Source organism: Sorex fumeus, unplaced genomic scaffold, assembly GCF_029834395.1.
Source record: "Sorex fumeus unplaced genomic scaffold, SorFum_2.1 ptg000010l, whole genome shotgun sequence".
Taxonomy (NCBI): domain Eukaryota; kingdom Metazoa; phylum Chordata; class Mammalia; order Eulipotyphla; family Soricidae; genus Sorex; species Sorex fumeus.
The window spans coordinates 29,296,830-29,305,516 of NW_026606067.1; positions in this window are offsets into that span (position 1 = coordinate 29,296,830).

Genomic DNA, 8,687 nt, shown 5'->3' on the forward strand with positions numbered 1-8,687 from the left:
TACTGTGTTTGGCATATAGAATGCATCATGGGTAGCTTGCCAGGCTTTGCCATGCAGGCAAGATACTCTCGGTAGCTTGCCGGGCTTTCCAAGAGGGGCGGAGGAATCGAACTTGGGTCAGCCATGTTGGCTGTGTGCAAGGCAAACGCCCTACTCACTGTGCTATCGCTCCAGCCCCACATCTTATTAATATTCACAGTTATTTGGATAAACACAGTGAGACATACAGGTTCCAACATTTATTTCTCTGGTTCTGAGGATAAGCAAGGCTTTTACCATAACTCCCAGAATAAGTTCTCAGACTGGTTCTGCTTTTTCTTCCCCATGTGGGTTCTGTCTCTTAACTCATAATGGTTTTCATCAAGACCATGTTTTAATTCTTTCTAAACTGTCCCCTTTTAATGCCTTGTGACTTTGCTACTTACCACAGGTCCATCCTGTCCCAGAGCATGACCACCCTTTGGGGGGTGTTGAAAACTACAGCAACTGAAGTCTGAGTCTAGTAATTATGATGGATGCCCAGGAGTAGATATATTTGAATCAGTTAACTCCCAAGTATTAGGAGCAGAGTATTAATAGTTTTTCTGTATTTAAGCAAAGAATTTTGCTTTATAGTAAAATATGAAGAGGCTCTAGCAGAAATAGAAAAGCAAGTAATTCATTTTAAATAGAAAGTCCAGAATCACCAGAAGATTTGACTTGTAACTAATCAAGACTGACTTGAGAAAAGTAACAATGAGAGGTAACGCACAAATGAAAGGATAATGATAAACTCAGGGCATTAGGGGTGCTCACAAGAAACTTGAAGTTTCCCTTGGAGGAGGAAAAGGTGCAAATCAATGATGAAGCCTAAAACACGTAGGGCTAATATCCAACAAGTGTTATAGAGAGTTTGTAATTTTGTCTGTCCTTGAATGTGGTCAAATGCTCTAGAAAATCCAGAATATTAAACTGGGAAAGTCCAGGTAGAGGAATGAAAGCAAATTTTTGAGTGTGAGTGTGACTGTCTTGGCTTTGGTAGCATAGGAACTTTTTCAATCCACCTCCTGATATCACCCTGGAATTCTAAGCCAGAAAATTTTCAAGAAATTCTTGTGTCTAGTTGATCTCTTTTCAACTTTAATTATGAATTTCTGAAATGACCCTTATGAGCTACATTGAGACAGTATTGGCATGTGAGTGAGGCTCCCGGGGCTTCCAGAAATCTTCCTGACTTCAAGAAAAGCTGAAGTTTTCAATAAAAAAATCCTTGGTGTACCTGAATTTTTGATCAGATTAGTATCTCTGTGGGTCTCAGTTGCGAGTCTGTGGAGTCCAGGTGGAGACATGGTCTGGGGGACTCTGCTCTCATTATTGGATAGATCAGTCATAAAAACAAAACCGAAAACAACTAAGCAAAAAAACACTAGCTAAAAAACAGGAGCCTTCTTTTCCCAGTCATCTGTTCTTAGTCGCTCAGATTGTTTTCATATTTAATCATCAGTGATATGTAAATCAATGTAACAATGAGATATCATCTCATACCACAGAGACTGCACACATCAAAAAGAACAAGAGCAACCAGAGCAGGCGTGGAGAGAGGCAGAAAGGGATGCTCCTTCACTGTGGGTGGGAATGTAGACTGCCACTGCCTTTTTGGAAATATAGTATGAGCATTTCTCAAAAAGCTTGAAATTGGGCTTCCAAATCACCCAGCAATATCACTTCTGGGAATATATCCCCAGGGCCAAAAATCCCACAGCAGAAATGCCATCTGTACTGCTATGTTTATTGTGGCACTATTCACAATAGCCAGAATCTGGAAACAACTCAAGTACCCAAAACCAGAAAATTGAATAAAGGCTGTTGGTCCAATATCAGAAGCTTGCCACAAATGGTTATGGGGGTGGGTAGCTAAGATAGAAAAGGGACCACTATGCCACAACTAGTTGGAAATGATAACTCTGGACAATAAATGAGTGCTGAAAGTAGATTAAAGGATATATAATAACCTTTCAGTACCTGTATTATAAACCATAATGTCCAAATAGAAAGAGAGAGAGAGGAAAAAAGGGAAGTTCCTGCCATAGAGAAAGGCTGGAGGTGGGGGAGGGAGATGGGAGGGAAACTGAGGACATTGGTTGTGGAAATGTACACTAGTGGAGGGATGGGTGCTGGAATATTTTATGACTGAATCCTGGTCTTGAACAGCCTTGTAAGTCTGTATCTCACTATGATTCATTGAAAAGGAAAAGAAAAGAACAGGAAAGAAAAGAAAAGAAGAGAAAATCAGAGAAAAGAAGAGAAAAAAAAAGAAAAAAGAAACAGTAGACTAAAATGAGTAAATGGAAGAACTGGAAATAATAGATATGTATAGTACCCAGTACCTGCTAATTAATGGACCAAATGCTCATTCTTTTCAAGTGCCACTGAACTATTTTACAGTACATGTGACATGTTCGGATATAAGGAGTCTATAGAGTCACAATACATAAACAATTTCAAGGGCATTTTGAAATAACAGTAGCATGGAAATATAAATTAAACATAAAATATAAATTAAAAATATATATTAAACAGTAGCATGGAAATATAAATTAAGTTGGAAAATATTTAAAAATTCAAAGCTGTATATAATAGGTCTAGTAAAGTAAGTAAGTAAAGGCCCTCCCGTTGATCATCGATTTGCTCGAGCGGGCCCAGTAACATCGCCATTGGAGACTTTGTTGTTACTGTGTTTGGCATATCGAATACGTCACGGGGAGCTTGCCAGGCTCTGCCGTGCGGGCAAGATACTCTCGGTAGCTTGCCGGGCTCTCCAAGAGGGGCGGAGGAATCGAACTCGGGTCAGTCATGTTGGCTGCGTGCAAGGCAAACGCCCTACCGCAGTGCTATCACTAAAAACTATTAAATGGTACTTTGTTTCTTTAAATTGTTTTTTATTTTGTTTTATTACTATTACTATTATTATTATTTTAATTTTATTGAATCACTGTGAGATAGTTACAAGCTTTCATGTTTGGGTTAAAATCACACAATGATCAAACACCCATCCCTCCACCAGTGTACATTCCCCACCACCAATATCCCTGGTATAACCCCTCTTTACCACCCTCCCCCTACCTCCATGACAGACATGATTCCCCATAGTCTCCTACTTTCGGGCATTATGATTTGCAATAGGACCCTGAGAAGTCATCATGTTTGTTCCTTTATCTACTTTCTGCACACATCTCCCATCCCGACCGAGTCCTCCAGCCATCTTTTTTTGTAGTGATCCCTTCACTATTCCAGCTGTCTTCTCCCCTTTGCTCATGAGACGGGATTCCAGCAATGGAGCAATCTTTCTGGCTATAGGCAAGGCATCTACTGTCCTTAGGTGTGAATCTCACTTATGTTATTTTATACTACACAAATGAGTGCAGTTCTTTTGTATATTTCCTTCTCTTTATGATTCATTTCACTTAACATGATACTCTGCATGTCTACCCATTTATAAGCAAAGTTCATGACTTCATCTCTCCTGAGAGCTGCAGTGTTCCATTTTGTAAATGTACCAAAGTTTCTTTAACCAGTCATCTGTTTTAAAGCACTTGGGTTGTTTACAGATTTTCACTATTGTAAACAGTGCTGGAATGAACATATAGGTACAGATATCATTTCTATTGTGCTTTTTTTCATTCTCAGGATATATTCCCAGAAGTGGTATTGTGGGGTCATATGGAAGCTCAATTTCTAGATTTTGAAGAACCATCGATATTGTTTTCCAGAAAGGCTGGACTAGTGGGCATTCCAACAAACAGTGAAAGATTGTCCCTGTTCCCCCACATCCATGCCAGTATTGGTTATTTTTGTTCTTTTGAATGTGTTCCAGTCTCTGTGGTGTGAGATGATATCTCATTGTTGTTTTGATTTGCATCTCCCTGATGGTTAGCGATAGGAAGCATTTTTCCATGTGCCTTTTGGCCATTAGTATTTCTTTTTTGAGGAAACTTCTGTTCATTTCTTCTCCCCATTTTTTTGAGGACTTGGAGTTTTTTTTTTTTGTACAATTCTACTAGTGTCTTGTATATCCTGGATATTAATCCCTTATCAGGCTGGTATTGGGTAAATATTATTTCCCATTCTCTGGGCTCTTTCTGTATTTTAGTCACTGTTTCTTTTGAAGTGCAGAAGCTTCCTAGTTTGATGTAGTCCCATTTGTTTATGTTTGCTTCCACTTGCATGGTCCGTGCTGTTTCATCCTTAAAGATGTTTTTAGCTTCATAGTCATATATTGTTCTGCCTACATTTTCCTCTATGTACCTTCTGGATTCATGTCTGATATTGAGGTCTTTAATCCACTTTCATCTTACTTTTGTGCCTGACATTGGACAGAGGTCAGAGTTCATTTTTTGTTGCAGGTAGCTCTCCAGTTTTCCCAGCACCACTTGTTGAAGAGGCTCTCCTTGTTCTACTTCACATTTCTTATTCCTTTGTCAAAGATTAAGTGGTCATATATTTGTGACTCTATGACGTAAGAGCCTGCTCTTTGCTGGGCCTGCTCGAGCAAATCGATGAACAACAGGAGGACCGTGATACAGTGATACAGTGATGACATAATGTTCGACTCTGTTCCATTAGTCTGCAGGTCTGTTTCTAGCCCAGTACCATGTTGTCTTAATTACTACTGCTTTGTAGTACAGTATGAAGTTGTGAAGGGTGATGCCACCCATCTTCTTTTTTCCCAAGGATTATTTTAGTTATTCATGGGAATTTATTGTTCCATATGAATTTCAGTAGTGTTTTGTCTATTTCTTTGAAAATTGTCATGGGTATCCTGATAGGGACCACATTGAATGTGTATAATGCTTTGGGAAGTATTGCTATCTTGTTAATGTTAGTCCTCCCCATCCATGAACAGTGGATATGTTTGTCTCCATTTCCTAGTGTCCTCTTTTATTTCTTGAAGTAGTGTTTGTTATGTAATTTTTCTTTTATAGGTCCTTCACCTCTTTGGTTAAGCTGATACCGAGGTACTTGATTTTCTGAGATACTATAGTGAACGGGATTGTTTTTTAATGTCTCTTTCTTCTCTTTCATTATTTGTATATAAGAAATCCATGAGTGTTGATTTTTTGAGTGTTGATTTTGTAGCCTGCCACTTTAATAAACTGACCTAGTAGCTTTTCTGTAGAATCTTTAGTGTTTTCTAAGTATAGTATCATATCGTCTGCAAATTGTGATAGCTTGATCTCTTCCTTTCCTATGTGTATTCCCTTGATACCTTTCTCTTGCCTAACTGCAATGGCCAGGACTTCCAGTACTATATTGTATAGGAGTGGCGAGAGTGAGCAACTTTGTCTTGTGCCCAATCTTAGAGGGAAGGCTTTTTGTTTTTCCCCCTAAATGGCACTTTGTAATACCATTTAATAACTATTGGATAAAAGAGGACATCAAACACAAAATAAAATTTTCTCAATGAAGACATCTATGAGAAATAGTAAAATGACTATTAAGGGATAAATTCATAGCAATATATATATAGGGTTACATTGGGAAGCCAAAAAAAAAAACACCTCAAATTGATTTTAAAAAGTTTGAGAAACAATAAAAAGAGTGACAAATGACTCCCAAGGTAAGCAGAGCAATGGAACAATAAATGTTTGAACAGAAATCTATGGCTTAGAAAGCAATAAAAACCGTAAATGAAACCAGAATTCATTTAAATTAATGATGAAGATTGACAAACCCTTACTTTCATAAAGAAAAGGTAGAAAACTAGGTCAAAGTGAAGACATTTAACATATACTTAATAAATTCAAAATTTCATAAGATGTTACTATGATCAGTTGTGCCAGAACTATTTTTGGACAGGAATCAGGACTTCAATTATACTGGTGATATTGATGGGTACGGTAGCCATATATCTAAAACATTGACTCAACAAAACTGGAAAATGAGATTGAAGGTGCAACCACTGAAATATTGCAATGTGTCTGTCAGGTTGACTGGTACGGATAGGGAGAGGGGTTGCAGTGGGGAGGAACTATGAGAACACTGATAGAGGGAGATGGACACTAGTGGTCGTATTGGTGTTGAAATATTATATGCCTAAAATGCAACTATCGATTACTTTGAAAGTCACAGTTCTTTAAAAAATGAGAATGGGAACTATTCATTTGCTAAAATTTCCGAAACTTCAGTATTTTACAGAAATAAGTGTTATCCATCCTAAGGGCAGTTATATTCCTACTTGATTCTAGGTTGGGGACCAGAAACCAGAATGCTCTATCCGAGATGGAGTGCTGCTCCTAGGCAGATCACCTAGAAAAAATTCCCCTAAATAAAAACTTTACATCTGCTTATATTTATGTTCAACTAAACCCATATTGATGTTCATATTTGTGAAGCACCCTCAGATATGTAAAAGTCTAATACAACTAAAGAAGTTTGTTGTTCTAATGTTTTACTGATTCTAAACAGTAAATACAGCAAGCTGCAGAGAGCCAGGGCTCTCAGTTCATGAGGCTGATTCCATATGTTTGCTCTCCTATTTCAGTCTGTTTTCTTAATCCTCAGAGTTCTTGCTTCTGGTCTGTTTATCCTGGGCTGGTCCCCAACAATTTTGCTCTGCTAGTGTTACCTTATTAGAGGGCTCATGATGATGACTAAACGGTTTTTCAGTTTTTGTTTTTGTTGTAGTTGAGAAAAAGTCCAAAACCTACAACTAAAAAATTTTAAATCTCTTAATATATGTCAACATTCCTTACACTAATTGGTTATTAAAAAATCATATGAGCAAGTTTGTTATAAGATGTGGATATATGGGTCACTTGTAGAGGTAGACACCTGACTTGCATGTGTTTGACCTGAATTTAATCCCTGGCACTCCTTATTGTCCTCGAAAACCACTCAGGGTTGATCCATGAGCACAAAGTCAGAATTAAGCCCTGCATACAGTAGAGCATGAACCCCCCAACAAAAACAAACAAACAAAAACCACAGAAAAAAGAGAGACATCAATAGAGTACCCATTCATCCAAATTTCTTATGTTTTTTTCTACCTTACTTTTACCTAAGAACTGTCTAACTAAAGTTTGAGGTAATTGTTTAAATTTGGCAATTTATGTCATAAAAAATAATTCTAACTTGAATTTTCAGAATATAATAGTTAACAATTCCAATACTATGCATATGGTCAAGAAACCTTAAAAAAAACTACAGGGAATGTTTCACTTATTTCAGAAAAGTTTTCCTCTTTTCTAGATGAAAGCTTTACTGACAAGGACATTCTAAATCAACAAATAAAGCTCTTTCTGATATTTACAAAGGACTCTCATGTTTTAAGCATGCAAGATATTCTAAAAAGCATTGAAGTTGTGCTTTAAAAATTGCTTGGTTACAGTGGAACCATAATGTGCGATAGTGGCAAAGCCTGGAAAGCTACCTGTGACGTATTCAATATGCCAAATACAGTAAAAGTCTCACAATGGAGATGTTACTGGGTTCGCTTGAGCAAATCGATGAACAATGGGAGGACAGTGCTACAGTGCTAGTGAATCACCGTGAGGTACAGTAACAGAATTACAAACTTTTCTGCTTGCATTTCAGTTATACAGTGGTTGAATACCCATCCTTCCACCAATGCCCATTTTCCACCACCGCTGAACCCAGCATCCTTCCCACCACCCCACCCAATCCCCCACCACCCTGCCCCACCTTTGTGGCAGGGCTTTCCATTTTTCTCTCTCTATCCTTTTGGGTGTTGTGGTTTGCAATAGAGAGGTATTGAGCGGCCATCATGTTCGGTCTGTAGTCTACTTTCGGCACGCATCTTTTAGGTCCTCCCAACATCCTTTACTTAGTGTTCCCCTCTCTATCTGAGCTGCCTTTTCCCCCAGTATGTGAGGTTGGTTTCTAAGCCATGGAGCAGACCTCCTGGTCTTTATCTCTGCTACTCTGGGGTGTTAGTCTACCATTCTGTTACTTTATATTCCACAGATGAGTGCAATCTTTCTATGTGTGTCCTTCTCTTTCTGATTCATTTCACTTAACATGATACTTTGATTTTTGATCCACTTATATGCAAATTTCATGACTTATGTTTTCCAACAGCTGCATAGTATTCCATAGTGTAGATGTACCAAAGTTTCTTTAACTAGTCATCTATTCTTGGACACTCGGGTTTTTTCCAGATACGGGTTGATATCAAGGATATACAAAGCACTGGTTGAATTCCACAAATAGAAAACATCCAACCCCATCAAAAAATGGGGTGATGAAATGAACAGAAACTTTCTCAAAGAAGAAATATGAATGGCTAAAAAGGCACATGAGAAAATGCTCTGATTACTAATCATCAGGGAGATGCAGATCAAAACAACAATGAGATATCATCTCACACCACAGAGACTGGCCCATATCCAAAAGAACAAAAGCAACCAGTGTTGGCGCGGATGTGGGCTGGTGGGAATGCCTATTGTTCAGCCCTTTTGGAAATCAGTATGGACGATTCTCAAAAACTTGGAAATTGAGCTCCCATTTGACCCAGCAGCACCACTCTTGGGAATATATCCTGGAGAGGCCAAAAAAGTATAGTAGAAATGGCATCTGCACTTGTAGGTTGATTATTAGTGTGTTTTGTTTGGCACAACCAGCTGTGCTCAGGATTACTATGATCTGTGTTCAGAGACCTGCCATAACAGAAATCAAGTTCAATATGGAGT